At 34.7% G+C, this 20,691-nt stretch overlaps 1 long non-coding RNA gene across 1 annotated transcript; it reads left to right on the top strand.

Moving 5' to 3' along the window:
* Positions 1-4,007: 4,007 nt before the first annotated feature.
* On the top strand, positions 4,008-14,792 carry LOC143225808 (uncharacterized). The gene is made up of 3 exons (XR_013014093.1): positions 4,008-6,221; positions 7,148-7,619; positions 14,326-14,792. It is a non-coding gene; the product is annotated as an uncharacterized LOC143225808 (long non-coding RNA).
* Positions 14,793-20,691: the final 5,899 nt, after the last annotated feature.

The following is a 20,691-nucleotide window of genomic DNA, read 5'->3' on the forward strand; positions in this document are numbered from 1 at the left end:
TAGCTTTGCGCGAAAGACAAACAAAAAATTTGTAAGAAAGACGTACATACCTTTTAAATGTTTACAGATTGTGTTTTAATCTTTTTTTTCACATGCATAATTCCACGTCTTTTTATATCCATGTATAGTTTATTTTTTTGGGTTTGTTTGGAATTATGCACAAAGCTGCACATTTGGCTATCGTTGCTCTGCCCACCACAGATATCGAAACCTGGTTTTAAGCGGTGTGAGTCCACATTATACTTTATATTTAATTTTCATTTCCAAGTATTTGTCTTTTATTCTTGATGCAGATATGTGAACATGTCCCTGCCAACGTGACCCTATGGTTTTAATAGTTATTACAGGGCAAAGTCGTCCACAAACGTTTTCACTAACGCTTGCACACGCGAATGACGTCATCTTGCTTAGACATTTCCACGAGTCAAACTACTCTGAATGAAATGTACATAATCATAAACTTTTCAAATATGCATTCATAAACACAAATGATATATAACAAATTCAAATATAAACGTAAAACCTAAATGCAATCTCACTATTCATCAAATAAATATATATAAAGCGAGAAATACTTGCCAAGCACCAGAGATACTTCAAGAAAGCAATGGACTAAGCTTCTTATTTATCTCATTCTATAAATTCATTCAATGGTAAATGTTTCTTCAGGCTTTAACTGAATAGTGCAAAATATCCTCTTTTATTGGTTGTAAGCATGTCATTCAACTTCAAACTGTCGCCTAGCATACAGCTTTGACTTTGCGGGTGCGCGTGGCTTATCTTAAACCTAGAAATATTAGAATGTAAAAACCCTCCATCAAGAAATTCTTGGAAATTTTCCAGACGGTAATAAAAGACAGTTGTAAGTCCAATTTAACCTTGTATGCTGACAGTCTTTATTCTATTTCGACTCTCTGGACACAACATTTAAAAATCATAAACAAATCCGTTAGTAAGAGAATTTATCACTTTAAACTTATCATAGGAAATGATAAAGGATGCACACCTAACACTATCATCAAAATCTACAAAGCTTACATTCGCTCTCTCATTGAATACAGCGCTCAAATCACATATAACATCGCTAGAACACGTCAATTCCTAAGAATAGCCAATATATCTCTAACAAGGATCGCCTTATAACTCGTAATTCCTTGACTGCAATTAATTACATCCTTATACAATACATAAATGGCCTCCAAGACATCATAAATTAACAATGAACACACTAGATCACTTTAATAATTATTATTAATGCTGTTTTTACATTTCAGCTTTGGGCAAAGAACAGGTAGAATATTCGGGTTTTCCCGGGGTGCTCCCATCTTCCCACTACAGCAAACGCTGAAGTACTCGGATTTATAGATCCCAGTCTCTTTGTGGCCCTGATCACAGGACGTTTGAGAAACAGTTCGTTGACCTGCTTCTTTCTATACTTCTATCAAGCTTGTTGTTTGTCACGCTATCGAATAACGCAAGGACAACTTTACGACACCGACCTTGATTGCTTTCTCTCCGCCACCTTGATGTAAGTGGGATTGACCGTAACATTATAATGCCCCCATGGCTGAAAGGGCGAGCATGTTTGGTGCGACTGGGATTCGAACCCGCGACCCTCAGATTACGAGTCGAACGTCTTAACCTACCTGGCCATGCCGGGCCTTATAAATAAATATTTGTATGAAGTTTTTAACCTTTAGAAATATGACTGCATGTTTATTTTTTACATTATTTTAATCCATTGTTACAAATTTTCCTTTGAGACTGTTTCTAGTTGTTAAACGTGAAAGAAATATATCTTGATTTCTGATATGTGTATAAGGTGTTACGTAATTTATCTCGGGTGAGTCTCCGATTTATTATATTACGTACGTTACGTAATACAATTTCAAAGAGCCGAACATTTAAATTTGAATTTAGAAATTAACTGAATAGCAATATGTGTCAAATTTATGATATTTTCCAACAAGAATGATATACACAATTTTCTTTCTTAACACAAATATATTTTAATACACAAACATAAAAATGATACAATTTATAATAACGGATACTACTAATAGTTATTACAAATAAGTATTTATATACAAATATTTTACAAATACTAAAACAATATTCAGCCTTCTATCTGGTCTGGAACTGAATATTTTATTCAGTTGTGGAACATTGTGGAAGTTCCAGGTCCACAATGAGCAAACTAATTATGAGTTGATATTATTACACCTCACTTAAGCCAGCTAGCTCTCTTTTCTTGGCTGGGATCACACTTCTTACAAGCTGACTTTTTACCGACGGAACTAACTGTAGTAACACAAAACATAAACACTTGTTACTCTTAGAAACTAAATGTAGTTATACAAAACAAAAACACTTGCCCTCATAGAAACTAATTGTATAAACAAAAGATAAACACTTTTTTCCTATTAGAATAAAACTAACTGTAGTAGTACAAAACAAAAATACTTATATCTCTTATAAACTAACTGTAGTAACACAAAACAAGAACACTTGTTCCTTTTAGAAAGTAACTGTAGTAATACAAAACAAAACCTTTGTCCCTTTTAGAAACTAGCTGTAGTAACACAAAACAAAAACACTTGCCCTCTTTAGAAACTAATTGTAGTAGAAGAAAACAAAAAAAACACACTAGTTTCACTTAGAAATTAACTACAGTAATACAAAAGGAAAAACAAACAAACAAAAACCTGTTCCTCTTGGAAACTAACTTTATTAACAATAAACAAAAACTCTGATTCTTTAAATAAGCTAACAGTAGTCACACAAAACTAAATTACGAAAAACTTTTCTTATCAGAAGTGCTCCACCTCCCAGTGGCACAGCAGAGTGTCTGCGGACTTGCAACGTAGAATCCTGGTTTCGATGCCCGCGGTAGGCAAAGCACAGAGAGCCCATTGTGTAGCTTTGCGCTTAATTACAAACAAAGAAATTATTATAAATGAACTATAGTAATACAAAACCGAGTTTTAAAGATTTTAGTACAAATTGTCCAGAAAATAATCCAAGCACATCATTTAAGTTGCAGAACCAGTCTCTTCACAATTTTTTATCTGAAAACTGTAAAGTTAACTTGAAGGAGTTTTATCCTCATTTAACTGTAACTGTACAAAATATTCGAGAATAATATTGTTTTTTTTTAAGTTTTCAATGGAATCTTATAATAGAGGAAGAGAAAATGGTAAGCACGCTAAACAACTTATTTACTATAAGTTTACATCAGTAAATAAAGGCGAGAAAGAGATAAAAACTAACCCAATTTCTTTAAGGGTGAAGATCTTTTACTTATATACATTTATGTTAGAACACTAATTATTCTGGTAATGTTTGAGGATCTAGTTGAGATTATTCCTGGTTTCAACAAGATTTATTCATAAGTCCTGAAGAAAGTTCCTACTTCTTCCAATAATTTTGATTATTGAAAAAACACGTTTCGTAACTTACGAAACTCTGAGATTCCGAGACACCATATATCTATAAATGTATTGTTAGCATAAATTACTTTTTGTCTTACCAATACATTGTTGTTTTTTTTGACAGAACCTCCATTTTTTTCGGATGACGACATCCTATGGCTCAAGTTTTTCACCTTTAGTTTTAGGAAATCTTTGACAATCTTCATAAAGTTATTACCAAGTTAGGTGAGTATATGATTCACGAACTGGTAAAGAATTGGTTAGAAAATTGTCTCAGTGGTTTAATGCGAAAAGTGATAAGATGTGACCAATTGTTGTTCTTGAAGGATCTATTTTAAGACTGTTGTTCTTCATATGTGTTAACGAGTTGGCTATCTTTATGGAAGGCTGTAATAGTTCTTAATGTTATGGTGGTATTAAAATGTTTTGAAAAGTCGCTCTGGTTGAGAGTTGTTTACTCAAAAGAGTCTCCCTGCTGAGTTTTTAGCTGTGGAGTAATAATGATGCTAGCTTTAACTTATGGAAATTATAAATTAAAAACAATTACACACAATCTCTGTATCTATATAGATACAGTGTCCGTCTGTTCTGCGTCGCAAGTTATTGTGAGGAATGGATTAAACAAGTTTTCATTAAATTTAGTAGAGTAACTGAGGTGGGTCGCACATAGATGAACTTTAAATGGATGAGCAATCGCACGAACGGCTTGATCTTGGGAACTGTTCCAAGTTTACCACCTTAATACCACAAATAAAGGCTAAACTGAGCTCGTACGTTAATAGCAACATCCATAAAGCTGAAGCAAATGAAAGTTACGCTCATAGCATGAAAACATTTGTATCGGACAAACGGCTCGAAAGCTGCAGCTTCAAACGGAGTTTGTGCGTGTGTTTCCTTATAGCAAAGCCACATCGGTTTATCTGCTGTGCTCTCTGGGAGGGATCGAACCCCTGATTTTTGTGTTGTACATACGTTGACTTACCGCTGTTTTAGTGGGGGACAAATGTTGGAAGAGAAAAAGCCCAATCCCTTATTTATAGCATTACATTTTAAGCCTGGAATTGCAGAGTGATTTTGCTATTTTCGGTGTAAAACTTTGAAGAGACCCCATTTGGAGTACGATATGCAATTCTGGCCTCCTTATTACAGAAAAAAATATTAGCACGTTGAAAGAATGCAGTGAAGTATTTCTAAAACGATTTCTGGTTTAAGCTGAGAGGCGAGATTGGAGTTTTGGGCTTGTTTTCGTTGAAACCTGATTACGGTGTTCAAAAATGTTTGAGGCTCAGTAATGCTCCTATGTTTGTCTGGAATGGTAGAATGAAAGGGTTCGATAAACGGAGATGAATATTAGAGGACGTACGTAGGTTTGAACTTTGAAAACGTAAATACAGACTTACTGTCCAAGTTGTTTCTGCTTCAATTCTGAACTTATTTAACAATTTACCTGTCGTATTATGCACTGTTAGTTTGAATACGTTTTAACATTCTTTTAGAAAGATATACAGATGAAATTGGTCTGTTTGAAATATTATTTGTAAACGGTTATTTGTTTAAAGTTAATGTTTAATTTTATTTTAGTACGACAGAGGTAGTCTTCTGTTACACTGTCTTATTGTATGTTTGGTATATATTTAGGAAATATAATTAAGTGATATATGCACAAATATTTCCAAGGATCGACTAGATAGCACTGACAAACTAAACTGTTTATGTGCTTCAAACTGCTCTTCTTGCAATGGATCATAGTTATGTTCGTATATTTTATTTAAGTTTTTTTAAAATTTTTTATCTAACATTGAAAGGCAATAAATACACTAACCACTTATCAACACCAATACAGTTCATGTTCTGTTTTTCAGTAATTTTGTGTTAATGAAACTACTAAAAATTTGTTATATTAATTTTGCAAACACTTTATGTGAGGGATTGGATCATTTTACCTCCTTTTCTTTTTGTTAATAATAACTAAAATTAAAATTTAACTATTAAAATAAACGATTGATCCCCTTTAAATCTGTTTTTTTAAATTAGTTAGGGACCAGCTTCATTGTGGATCTATGATTTTCTTTGTTACAAAATGTATGAGATATTTTCGATTTATTAAGAGCGAGTCATTTATTTACAATTTAAAGTATTTACTAACACAAGTTTGTTAATTTAAAAAGCATAGGCACCTAATACATAAGGCAGAGGGAAACATTCCTCCCTCACTTTTTTCCAGTTCGTTCACATACATTATTCTTTAGTATTTTTAAACATGTTTGGTGTTGTTAGCCAACTTAGCTTATTTCAGGTTTAGTTATTAGCATCTTTTGATGTTTTTCTTATCTGTTCATTAAAGTAAGATACTAACATACTTTGTAATAGTAGTAAAAATCTGTGAATCTTAAGTCGAGAATTTAATGGAATCATAATCGAGAAACGAACTTTTCTGCAAGAAAAAAAATGGCAATTTCTGAAAAATATTTAAAAGGTTTGTACATCATAATTTATTAAAATCAATTTCTTCCCCAAATTCCTCTTCAAGAAATATATAACCATTTTGAGACGAGAAGGGTTTTCATTTTTGAAAACAAACATCCAAAAACGTTTGTAGTTGTTTACACACATAAGAAGTTTAATTTAAAATATTTTCTATACAATATTGCCCAACTGAACTTTTAACCTTTTGTGATAAGAACAAAATAACTGGAAAGACGCAACGTTTGTACAACAAATAATGGACGATAACTCGGTGAAGGATTGAGATGAAATTACATGAGTATTGAAAATTTGTTTTAAAGGAAGGTAAGTTTTATTATTTTTCCATCATTTATGTTTTCTAGCGGTTTGAAAATTAACTTTTATTGCATTTTTACAGCTATGTCTTAGGCTTATTTGTTGTATATGGGATACGTTTTGTTTTGGATTCATATCTACAAAAGTTGACCATTTATGAAAGTCATTTATTTATTTACTATTTATTTATGGCTTGTTTGCGTTAATTTCATGTTGTAAGACGTTGTATAAATAAATATTTATTTTAAGTTTTGTCAGTGATAATTTTATGTGGTGAGAACTTTTAGTAATAAATTCTTACATTTTGTATGGTTATTTGTATGTACAAAATTTATGAATGCCAAACTCAGGTATTCTTGTAGCTTAACAATTAAAAATTATTGAATTCCATATTTGTATTTCCGTTGCCATTTCGCCCCTCCCCTAAAAGTGTTTTTAAATCCTTAGAGCAGAAGTGACATGTCCTCCCACCCAGTTTTTTCTAGTTGGTGTACATACCTTAATACTAACAGCTATGCTAGATTGACTTAGCTCATTTTGGTCTTATAGACGAAGGAGGGTCAGGTTCATTTGGACCATTTCCTCTTTTCTGTTCTGTTGTTTCCTGGTGAATGCTCATGAAGATATTACGTGAAGGCCGGAGTAAACCGTACATACTCTGACCTCTTCTTGTGTTGTGTATAACGTCTGTAATGCTCGGTATTGTAAAGTCGTAAACTTAAACGAACAGTTCGGTATATACAGACAACACATTTCACTGGTTCTCGACTAAAACAAAAACATTTTACATGTAAAACCGTTTTATTAAGTGTTATCATTGTAGTCCAAAAATTATCTGGATTTTATTGTCTAGTATAGGTGGCCTTATTAGATGTCTATTTCTAAAATATATATTAACAGAAAAGATGTAATTAGGTCTGTTTTGTATGTAACAGCGATCAAGTTCATGTGTCCTGTTTGCACTATCAATCCACACTTTGGAACAAACTCACCATATACCACATCTGACTCCCTCTTTGATTTCTACTTTATGAACTTCTAACGATGTCATTGAAGAATAAAAGCTAATAAGAATACAGTGAGTAGAGAGAAGACTGAAAGTTTTGATTTGTTTTGTTTTGGATTTCGCGCAAAGCTACACGAGGGCTATCTGCGCTAGCCGTCCCTAATGCAGTGGTGTAAGACTAGAGGGAAGGCAGCTAATCACCATCATCCAGCGCCAACACTTGGGCTACTATTTTACCAACGAATAGTGGGACTGACCATAACATTATGACGCCCCCACGGCTGAAGGGGCGACCGTGTTTGGTGTGACGGGGATTTGAACCTGCGACCCTGAAAGAAACGTGTGCTGAGTGAAAAACACTTTAGGTAGATCAACATCAAGTATGTAGGAAACACACTTTGGTAAGTTTACTTGTTACTTTAGAGAAATAGAGGAGTAATTTTGTATTTTAAGGATATGTAAAGTGACAATTATTGTAAGCAGTAAGTTCACTCTAAAAAAAGTAATATTTTAAATAATGATTTCCATTCACACCCCTCCAACCAGTATTTATTTTTTTTTTACCTAAGAATTAATGTTGGTGCTTTGAATCCCTATCAGCCTTTTCGACATATTTTTCTAAATAAGTTGGACACAAATATGCTTGTGGGTCTTTGACTTTACTTCGTGATTAGGTTCTTGATATTATAGAAATTACACAAAAAACATTAACAATGTTGTTGGAATTTCCTTTGTATTTTACATAGGATCTTACTGAATGGTGTTGGTCAGTTCTTTAAACTATTTGTTTTCACTGTTAAATTACTTAATACGATGCTAATGATGCATTCCTAGATCCTGTCGGTAATTAACCTGTAAAATTAATTCGGTGATTCGACCATTAATACTATTATTTGAAATTGGATATTGATTTGAAATTTTCCATTGGCCCAAACATCTGAGAGGTTCATCGAAAATTTTCTAGTCATTGGTGAAGATTGATTTGTTTGTTTTTGTGCAAAGCTACATGAGGGCTTTCAGAGTACATTTATTCTTAATTTTTAACTGATACAAAAAAGAAAGGCAACTTGCCAGTAGCACTCACCGCCAACTCTTGGGCTATCTTGTATGACTGATTAGTGGGATTTGACCATCAGTGTTTATAGCACACCCATAACCCCAAAGTGAGAAGTGCATTTTTACTGTAATGAGACGCAAACCACGAACCTACAGATTCACAGTCTAACATGTCAATAATTAGGCCACATTCCGTCCCACTAATGAATAATATAAAATTATATATTATATGTATATTTATTACACTTACCGCAACCCGTTAGTATAGCAGTAAGTCTACAGATTTACAACGCTACAATAAGGGGTTCGATTCTCCTCAGTGGGCTCAACAGATAGCCCGATGTGGCTTTGCTATATGAAAACACACACACACACACATACACTTACTGCATGTTGTTCAAGAAGAAAATAGAGTTTATGAAGCGATTTTTTGTTTACTTTGAACAGTGATTATTTGGTTTAGCTCAGGGGTCACCAAACTTTTTTTACAGGGGGCCAGATTACTTGGGGAATGAGAAGCACGGGCCACATGATCATTATGTTCAATGCTCATAAGCTGGAACAAAAGTTCTCTGTAAAAGACTTGACACTAAGTTTAAGATGCCACATTAGTTATGTGGGAGTAGCATGCAATACACACATATAATAAAAACCCAACAGAAATACAACCAACATTTTTATTTACCAAAGGTTGTCAAAGAAGGTGACATTAGCAAAAACAATTGTTACATCGCACATAGTGAGTACACACCTGAATTTCACTAAACCACAAAAAAAAAATGGTTAGTGAGATTTATAAAATTGGGGTTTGGCTTTCAAAATATCTTCAATGTTCGGTTTTGTATTGCTACATCCAATCATTAGAATTGCTTTCAAATGTTCATCAATCAATCTTGATCGATGTACCGACTTCACATACTTCATTTTTGAAAATGCTTGTTCACAGACATAAGTTGTTCCGAACATTGATGCCATACCAGATGCGAACTGCTTCAGTTTTGGAAAATCATCTTCAGGTATGCAGCTGTAAAATTCATTAAGTTGCCCCTCTCTGTGTTTTGCTTTCAACAAGACATTTCCTTGCAAATCAATGACCTCCAGCTGAAGTTCCACTGGCACGTCATCAATGACACAATCAAAAGGATTCTGAAAAAGGAGAATGTCACTTTCGATTCTGTTGAGATCCGAAAATCTCTCTAAAAATGCTTAAATCACCAATAATCTTTTTCTGAAACTCCAGGCTGACATCTTCTGTGATTCCAGCATGAAACTCATTGAAACACTGAAAATGAGAGAGGTTTCCTCCTTCCAAATGTGCTTCAAACAATGACAGCTTTCTCCGAAATCCTTTAATGATTCTATAGAGATCACAGACAAGGTTATTCTTCCCCTGAAGTTTCAAGTTCAATTCATTCATCGGGGATGTGATGTCAACCAAAAATGACAACTTTGACAACCAGGTGGGATCAGACAGAAGTGGATCGGCTCTATATTTATCGATAAGAAATATATCTATTTCTCTTCTAAGCTTATAAAAACGAGACAAGACTTTACCGCAGCTGAGCCATCTCACCGCCGTGCGATAAGGCAAGTCACAGAAATCCGAATCAATTTCTTCAAGAAACGCCTTGAACTGGCGATGATTAAGTGCATGACCCCGAATGAAGTTCACTACAGGAATGACTGGTTTCAGTACGCAGGAAATATCTAAGTTTTTTTTCCACAGAGTGCTTGCTGATGTATGATGCAGTGCATGAACAGAGCGCTTGGAAGTTGAAGATCTTCCAACTGTTTCCTGATCAGCCCCACCAGACCCTTCTTTACTCCAGCCATGTTTTTTTCCTGCATCAACTGTTACACTTCTAAGCTGATTACACTGAAGGTTATAGTCTTGCAAAGTTTTATGCACTTTCATGAAAATGTCTTCTCCAGTTGTTCTTCCGTGCATTCTGCAAACTAATGGCAACTCTTCGGTGATCTGAAGTCCAAATTAACTCCACGAATGAACACGAGAAGTTGTGACATACTCGAAAAATCAGTAGACTCATCCAGTATCAGAGAATACGATAGGAAGATTCTTGCCTTTTTGCGTATCTGTAATGCGATGTTCTCTCCAAGTTCTTCTGCTCTCCGTACAACTGAAGTTGCTGAAAGGCTGATACTTTCAAAGAAATTGGCTTTTTCAGGACACAGCTCATTTGCTGCTTCCATCATACACTCTTTGGTGAAGTTGCCTTCAGTAAAAGGTTTTCCTCGCTCTGCCATTCTATGCACTATTTTGTAACTTGTACGAGTGACAGATTCATTTTCAGCACACTTTCTCGTGAAGAGATTCTTTTGATTCAAAAACACGTTTCATGGATTCAACTTACTCATAACGGAACTTTCCTGAAGATTTAAAATATGTTGATAGATGTTTTGTTTCATAGTGACGCCGAAGATTGTACTCTTTCAAAACGGCAACACTTTCGGTGCATATTACACAAGTAGCTTTCTGTTTTATGTTTCCACAAAGAAGTACTTTTCTCCCCATTCTTCATTGGAAGCACAACATTCAGAGTCCACTTTTCTTCTTTTAAAAGCATGGGTGAAAAAAAAAACAGGATCTGAAAATGAAGAACACAGAACGCTGTGAGAAAAGTATTGTACTGCTCCAAGAACGCACAAACAAAATATATTGACACGTACGTTTGCCACGACACTTACCTAAGAATGAGTCACGAAAAGCGCATAACCCGACTACTAAGGGAAATGAGGTTGCTGAAGCGGTAACCCTCGGCCGCTGAATTGACAAGACGAGTCGACAGAACGAGGGTTAAGTCTGTACTTGTTTTCGAAATTTTAATGCTTTCATAGATACGTGCCTCGATATGAATAAACGGGCAGCAAGGACGAAAGTAGAATTTTTCTATTGGTTAAAAATACGGGTGACAGCCTTGTTTCTTTTTATCATAACATCTTGTGTTTGTCAGCTTAAAGCGACCATCGGTGTGATTTATTTTATTATGACAGTCGGACATTTGATGAAATGTCACTTTTTATTTCCAAGCGGCTAACGTCTGGCGGGCCTGACAAAATGACCTCGAGGGCCGTAGTTTGGTGACCTCTGGTTTCGTTCAACATAATTAGCATCTTTTTTAAACAGTTTATTACAACATGCTTTTTAAAAACTGAAATCGTTAGCATCGATGAAGAGAGTGACGTTACCTTGTACAACTGTACATCTGCTGCACGAAGTAACGTGCAGCACGTGTTGGTAATAACTGCTTTCTTAAAACAATGATTCTCCCGCGTGTCTCACGCTTAATGTTATTAACAATGCACATGATACGATCGAACAGAGTAATTCACGAGTTCAAAGTTGGGCTGTATTAGGCAACACTTTTCCAACTACAAAATTTAGCGGTCTGTTCTTTTATTGGTTAATGGTCAGCAGGTGTTAGGCCTTGAGCTTAAACCGTGATTCTACTACTATGTCTAAACACGGTTATTTCGCAAGCTCCAATAAATCATTTAGAAAGCGCAAAGAGATTCAGTGGGTTTAAGGTACTCGAAACAATAAAAATTCATTGTTTGTGACGAAATTTTAATGTTAATGTTAGTGCACCGCATGCGGTTTGGGGCATTGTTTATAACTTTCTATGAAGTATAATTAATTTAAAGTTGTTAAAGTTGTTGTCAGGTTCGTGAACCTGATGATGACCGAAGAAGGTTGTTCGCTCTTCTACGTAAAATATTTTCTCAACCCAAATGAGCCGTTTTTGCATATATATTTATCTACAAGTGGGTTTTCTCGACATCACTGATTATTGAGAACTATAAAACAACAATTGTATTTTTCACTATACACTAACTCATTTGGCGATTTACATATCAGTAGTTAGGGTCCTACTTCAGACGGCCCGGCATGGCCAAACGCGTTAAGGCGTGCGACTCGTAATCTGAGGGTCGCGGGTTCGCATCCGCGTCGCGCCAAACATGCTCGTCCTCCCAGCCGTGGGGGCGTTATAATGTGACGGTCAATCCCACTAATCGTTGGTAAAAGAGTAGCCCAAGAGTTGGCGGTGGTTGGTGATGACTAGCTGCCTTCCCTCTAGTCTTACACTGCTAAATTAGGGACGGCTAGCACAGATAGCCCTCGAGTAGCTTTGTGAGAAATTCCAAAAAACAAACAAACAAACAAACCTACTTTAGACCCACGCGCTAATCAGACAACGGGGGAGAAGTTGACGATGGCATCAAAAAACGATGGCGTCATGGTTTCCATAAAGTGTTGCCTTAGGGCGCTCAATGCGATGACATCATTAGTGTGTGGTGGTCTGCTACGTCGCCATGAGAGATGACCATGGCGTCATAGTTTCACACAATTGTCACCAGAGGGAGAGTTGCTTCGGCTGAATGACGTCAGAAAAGATGATTTCATAGTCCAACAAAATATCGCCAGAGGGTGTGTTGCTAGGCCGTCATGGCAGGTGGCCATGATGGACATAATAGTTCTCTGAAATAATGGCTGCCATGACGAACGGCTATGATGTTAGTTCCACAAAGTGATAACAGCAAAATTTGATTTAAACGTCTCAATATAACTATAATTGATACATAGTCGGTATAAAACACTCATTCGTTAGTTATATACATTTCCTGACCAATTATATGTAAATTGTCCTAAAAAGTACAATATCATGAAATGATTAACTTATTGTTTGAGTCTTTTAATTGTAAATCAAGTTATTATTTCAATATCTGATTACATCATAAATGTCTAGATTTAATTATTTTAATATAATTTAATTTGCATATTTTACATATGTACTATTTCATTTTGCTACACTTAAAAACATAATAAATAAGTGACAGTTTTTTTTATAAAATATTCCCTCGAAGATTAAAATTGTTTAAAACTATGAAACTGTCTAACATACTCAGATAAACATACCTCAAGTTTTTTGCACACATAAATCTATGCAATTATGAAAACAAAACATACAGTTAATGTTTGCGGTACTTTAATTTGCACGTTATCGAAATTTAAATCAACAAACATAGTTTTTTACGTAGCATTATAAAATAGTAAATGTTTATTTTATTACTCATTAAGTATCCAATTATTACATAATATGCCCAAAATACTGTCAGTATATAAATAAATCTCAGTCTGCTTGAAATAATCTTTCAAAATGGAAGATCAGTTTAGCTCTGTTAAGACATGTGAAATGTATGACATTTCATTAAATACTAACGCTTAATTATTATATCAAATACGTTTTGAAACACAATTTGAAGCAAATATATTCAGAAAAAACAACATAGAACGGGTCATTGGGGATCTGAGTTGGCCAAGTACATTTTGCAATACACAGTCAAATTGTGTAGCTTATCCGTATTTATTTAAATAGCTGTCAACCAGTCTACAATCACTTGGAATTGAACATTCATTCAGCTACTATACCTTATACTTCTATAAGTTATAATCATCAACTCAACCAATCTAAGTATTATTGATTTTTGTACTAAATGAAACAAGTACTGTTACAGATCTGGGCCTGGCATGGCCTAGCGCGTTAAGGCGTAATCTGAGGGTCGCGGGTTCGCGCCCGAGTCGCGCCAAATATGCTCGCCCTCCCAGCTGTGGGGGCGTTATAATGTGACGATCAATCACACTTTTCGTTGGTAAAAGAGTAGCTCAAGAGTTGGCGGTGGGTGGTGATGACTAGCTGCCTTCCCTCTAGTCTTACACTGCTAAATTAGGGACGGCTAGCACAGATAGCTCTCGAGTAGCTTTGTGCGAAATTCCAAAACAAACAAACAGTTACAGATCTATCTGGATAACTTATATTTATGCAGGATATAATCCCTCTATCGATCAACAGAGAGAATCTAAACGAATCAGGTAGAAATGTATGTCAGCAACCGAGCAGAATTTTCTTTCATCCATGGTCTCTAATTGTTGAAGAGATTGAGGTTCTGATTACTGCAACTTTTTTCATATCGTTATATTGATTAATACGAATTTCTATACAAAATAATATCATTTGCTTCTTTGTTTTACAGACGTTCACCGATGAAGATTTTCCGAGGTATCAAATAATAATCGTATACCATGCTGGAGCTAAAAACGAATTCATTTTATTTATTTGTGAACGTGCTTCAAACGTTTTAAAGGAATCACTGACTCGTGAAAATGTAAGAGGTCATTGATAGTGCTCCTCAGAAATATAAAAAGAAAGCTGGAACTCTACTAAACTTGATACGTTTCTGTGGAGATCTAACAGTAGAATGATCGTGGAGAATTAGTGATTAGTGGAATACGTAATCGACCTAATCAACGGCGTCCTACGGAAACAACAGAGGTTTAATACGACAGAATGTAAATAATTTGCAGAACAATTATCAAATATAAATATTCCCTCAAGAAGTTGTTGAAAATGTAGGCGAATGGAAATATATGAAACAAGAAACACGTACTAGATGATTTAAACGTACTTTATCTGTGTTTTAAATAAAGTATTGCTGTATTATTCATTCGTGACTGACTCTCATCGTTCTAAGCTTAACAATATTTTAAGTCGTATAAAAATTAATATCGTCTGCAGTAAATGTAAAATTATTACTACTGTTAGAGACAAATTTGAAGTAAAAAAATTAAATAAAAGTAGCTGGAGTAGAAAAGAACGTATAATAAGACCCTACAATCAGTGGTGGGATTCAAAAATTTTAAGAAGGGGTTCTCTCAAGGAGATGTTTCCACGACATCAACAATTCGACGGTATAATTGAAGCCATCAACGGGTTCGCTAAGCTCAAAACTTTTTAAGAACGGGTTCGCGCGAACCCCTGCGAACCCCCTGAATCCCACCACTGCCTACAATCTACCTGTTATAACCCTTCATAAACTGCTAGTTTTGGTGGAGTACAGTTTTTAATTAGATTTATAAAAGCGTTAGATATGTCCATAACTCTAAGTCAGGTTAAAGACTGGTTAATTCGATAGGTGCATCACTCGTAAACCTTTTCAAATACATTTTAAAACAGGGTCGAAAATCTTGAAAACTTCAAACCAACGCTGAGACAGAGTTTAATAATTGTAACTTTCAACGATAACTCAAGGAATAAGACATTCACTATTTAGACATTCACTTATTTATTACACATAATGAAACAAAAGCATCAATAGCAAAAAAAAAATTAATTGCGCTCTTAAAACTAAAATTAGGCACTGCTTTGCGCAGCAGGGAGCATACAGGTACACCACAGTATTGAAACACCTGGTCGGTGTTTATAATCAATCTATATCACTGTATTAAAATGAGACCAATAGATGTCATTCACTCAAATTATTCTGTGTTGTAGTAAACATTTTACAAACCACCCAATAAGGTAAAATTTCATGTCAAACTTGGTGACCGAGTATGTGTGAGTAACGTAAAGCGTCAACTTAAGAAAGATTACATACCTGGATGAACAGACGAAATATTTACAACTTACCGGAAAATATAAAGAAATCCACCCATGCAGTAACAAACAAAATTTTGTGAAATGGAAAGGGTATCCTGATAAATTTAATAGCTGGATCCTTCAAACAAATGCAAATCGTCTGCCGTCATAAAATGTTATGTTATTCAACATGGATCAATTGTATGTAAAGTTATTTAGTTAGGTTCGTGCGAAATTGCCTTGGTATAATTACAGTATCGACACAGATATTATAATGTACCTGATGGAATAAGATGGATATCACATCCTTTAGGCTCTTACTCAGCTACCATAATCATTTATATTAGATCAGGTCATTACAAAGGAGCTGAATATTTTATTAGAGAATTAACCCAAGTAGAAAATACAATTCCTAAACCCAACAATAAACATATATATAGGTTGTGATCCATTTGCCCGGAAAGTAAGCGTGAAATTAAATGTGAAGCCTCTACAACACTCGATCCTTGACTATCAGTTATACTTGGATTTGTTAATAATCACACAATATTGGAGCTCACCATAGCTCTATATACTGTTAATATGTATGGTGGATTTTATTCACTTTATATTTAATCAGATATTGTGGAACCTTTTATTGTTAGTGATGTGTATGCACCACTTATACGAATCTTTGATGGTCTTCATGCAGACTTGGTCACTGAAATATTTACAAATCCTTAGTACAGGCCCTTGTCTAAACAAACTTTTCAGATAATAGAAATCGATATAATGAACGACATTGGCCGACTAGTCTCATTCGTAGAAGAAAGAATGGTAGTAATGCTCCATCTTTACAGTAATAAGAGTACCTTACTGTCAAAAACCAGCCATCTACAATCAGTAGCCATTTTATTTAGTACATCTACCTAGTACCGGACAGGACCCCTTTAGCCTCCAAAACAGCTTGAATTATTCGCGGCATGGATTCTACAAGGTGATGGAAACATTCCTTAGAGATTGTGGTCCATGCTGACTTGATAGCATTAAGTAGTTCCTGCAGATTTGTTGGCCATATATTCGTGATGCAAACCACCCGTTCTACCTCATCTCAAAGGTGCTAGAGTGGATTAAGATCTGGAAACTGTGCAGACCATTGAAGTACACTTAAGTCACTGTCATATTTGTGGAACCAGCTTGAGGTGATGGATGCATGGCGCGTTATCCTGCTGGAAGTAACCATTATAAAACGGATATACTGTGACTATAAAGGGATAAATATTGTCAACAACAATGCTCAGGTAGACTGTGGCATTCAATGATGCTCAACTGATATTAAGGGGCCTAATGTAGGCGAAAAAGCATTCCCTTCATCATTAAACCACCACCAGTAGCCTCTACCATTGACACAAAACAGAATGGATCCATAGATTCATGCTGTTTACGACAAATTCTGACCCTATCGTTTGCATGTCGCATCAGAAATCGAGATTCGTCGGACGAGACGACGTTTTAACAATCTTTAATCGTCTAGTTTCGGTGATCCTGTACCCACTGTAAATTTATCTTTCTGTTCTTAGTTGACAGTTGTGGAGCCCGGTGTGGTCTTTTGCTGCTGTAGCCCATTCGCTTCAAGGTTCGACGTATTATGCATTAAGAAACGCCCTTCAGCACAGCGCTATTGTAAAGAGTGATTATTTAAGTATTTGTGGCCTTTCTGTCAGCTTAAACGAGTCTGGCCATTCTCCTCTCACCTTTCTCATTAACAAGGTTCTCAGAACTGCCTCTCACTGGATATTCTTTTTTCGCACCATTTTCTAGAGATTGTAATGCGAGAAAATCCTAGGAGATCAGCAGTTTCTGAGATACTAGAACCACCATATCTGGCTCCAACAATCATTACACGGTCAAAGTTACTCAGATCATGCATTTTTCCCATTCTGATGTTTGGTCGAACAACAACTGAATATTTTGACTATGTTTGTATGCTTTATATATTGATTTGCAGTCACATGATTTGCTGTTTGGCTATTTTCGTTAAAGAGCAGGTGTACTTAATAAAGTTGCCATTGGGTATATGAAGAACATTACAATTATCAAGTGGAAAACGGTTTACCTTATAACGCTGGTAATGAATGAGGCCATGGATTGGGAAAACGAATATGTTGGAGTAAAGATAGTGATCTGTATAATGGTATTGTGAAAAAAACATGTAACAGCTTTTTCAGACGCAAAATATTTGTATAAACAGATTGTAATGAGATGCTCAGATCAGGAATTTTAGAAGCCTCAAAAGGGGAAATTTTTTGTACTTAATGGCATTTGAAAATAAAGAGATATTGGTCAACTTGATTACTAGGACTATCTGGCTGTAGTCTTCTTTATAACATCTGAGAATACATGAACACACAAAGGGAAGTGAAAAAACAGTCTGTGTGTCTCACATAACAGTAATCAACATAATCAAGAAAGTTCTCAGTCTGGAAAAATCACGTGATTCACACGTTAACATATGTTGAATTGTCGCATACCTCATTGTCGCATGGATAATGAAACAAAAATTCATGCTATTCTAAAGGAAAACACGCTATTCAAATCACCAGCTGTAATCCCCACGAATCTTTATGCAATCGAATTATTATAACGAGCGTTGGCTGACCGTTGTTTTCGTATGTTAGATGACTTATAGAAAAGAAAAGGGAGGCAGTGTGTGCTTTAGACATGACAGGCTTAGGACTGAGCATTTTCAAAAGAAAATTGCGCTGTAAGGCTACTATTAACTTGTACGATTATCAAATACAATATGATCGATGTGGCGACATAGGCTGTAACGATGCTGGTTAGCTTCATCCACATAAAAGATTTTTCGAGAAATGACTTCTTTACCTATATAAATGTTTGTACTTGTTTACAGGATTTGAAACATTTATCCCTTAGATCTGTGTATCCCATTTGATTTTGATTTTTTATTATAAGGAAACGATTACGACTTCTATCTTCACATGGTGTCATCGTTTTCAAAATGTCAACAACACCTAAAGGCTTTTGCATTTGATTGTATTTTATCTATTTTCAACTATTTAATATTATTGAAGAATACCAGTTGAATAAAAGTACACAAGATTCTTTTACTTTTCGGTTGTTAAGTGCAAGGCTACATAATGGACTAGCTGTGCTCTGCCATTCAAGGGTATATAAACCTAATTTTAACATTAAAACCCCTTAGACTGACTGCTGGGCCATCAGAGAAGAAATGCATAAGGATTTCCCATGTTATTAGTTGAATATAAATATAATTATGTATATATAATTCCAAATAGTTTAGCTCATTGTCATTGGAACTTCGTTTTGTTTTAAATAAATCTTTGTTTTTCTTATTTATAATAAAGTAAACAGTACAATGATAAGATCTGATTAAAATACCGCCAGAAGATTGTGTTTAAACCGATTTAGTTGAAAGAAATCTCGTTTTTCTGCTAGAATTGTGTCTTATATAGACAGCATCATGCCTCCAGTCAAACGCACAAATCCTCTAGAAAACGTATAATACTTTGTTAAATCAAAATGAAACGGTCTACATTTATAGACAGTTCACAGTAAAGCCAAAGATTATCCAGATAAAGCATATATTATAAAACAGAAAAATCACCGGAGCTTAAGAACTGAATTTAAATCATTCTAGAAAACTTGAGCAACAATATTCCTGTTCTTAATCTGTTGTTAAATTTATTTTCATTCAGCTCTTTATTATAATCAAATAAATTGCAGAATTTATTATTTAGTCCTTATTATAGTCACGTAACTGCAACCTGAATACCTCTTCTCACGATCATAGAATATTAATGTTTAATGGCTATTTAAACCGATAATGATTGACATCATTCTCGTTACAAACACCTGAGTGTCTGCATTAGTAAACTATTATATCTGTGGTTGTCATTATTATTTTTTTGTTTGAGGTTATATCCTTCCAACTTTATGAAACATCGGAACCAAGACGTCTACCTTCTCGTGCTCGGAAACGCACGAGTTGAATTAAAAATATTTTTAAAACGACTCTTAGGATAAAGCAGTTTTGTTTTGCTTTGATAACATATCAAATAGGTTAAATAGTTGTATATGAGAGTGTGCGAGTTCGGGTGCTCCAGGCTCAACTAGGATATTAGATGGTATACTATGTGACTTATCAATACAAACTGGCAAATATAAGTAACATCTCACTCTCTCAGAAAATAATTGTTACAGAATTTATGTCTTTAAAATTTCAGTAATCATTAACATGTAAGGAATATTTGATATTCTAATACGTTAATGAATATACACACAGTATGATCCTTTTATTTAAATCTTGAAATTTAAACGTAAAACTGCAGTGTATTAAGTTCTTGACATTATTTATGTGTAATCATGTGAGAAAATAAATTTAGCTGGTATTAGTTTGGGCTTTCTATCTATCTCAGCTTTTGAATTTTTGTAATTTAAATTTTTAGAAATATACATTTAATGACGTTTGTCTTACGTATATTATTATTTTTTCTCTTTAATACGAGTTCCATGTCTTCTCATGAGTGGAAAGGATTAGGTAATAGAATGGATATCTTCCAAATAGATCTTCAGTGATCTAATTAATTTAGTAATGGCTTCATAAATAAAAGTGTATACTTACCAGTGCATGCACCTCCAGTCTATATTGTTTCTAGTTTGTAGAATGAAAAGTTATGAGGATTATTAAAAAACACGAGAGAGATGCAGTCATGTTATACAGTCTGTTGATTTTATTAGGCGAAATACACTCATATGGGATTTTCTTTTATTCTGTTCTTATCACAACATTCATAATACGGCCATCATACGGAGTTCAACTTTATATGAGATACCAGATTAACCAGTTTTACATAAGAATTTAAGGTGACTAAATTTTTTGTTATATAATTCCCATTCGGCAACAAAATATTATCTTGGAAATACTAGAGGGACGTTATGCAATGTTACTTTAAGGTGAGGT

Source organism: Tachypleus tridentatus, chromosome 1 (assembly GCF_004210375.1).
Source record: "Tachypleus tridentatus isolate NWPU-2018 chromosome 1, ASM421037v1, whole genome shotgun sequence".
In the NCBI taxonomy this organism is placed as follows: domain Eukaryota; kingdom Metazoa; phylum Arthropoda; class Merostomata; order Xiphosura; family Limulidae; genus Tachypleus; species Tachypleus tridentatus.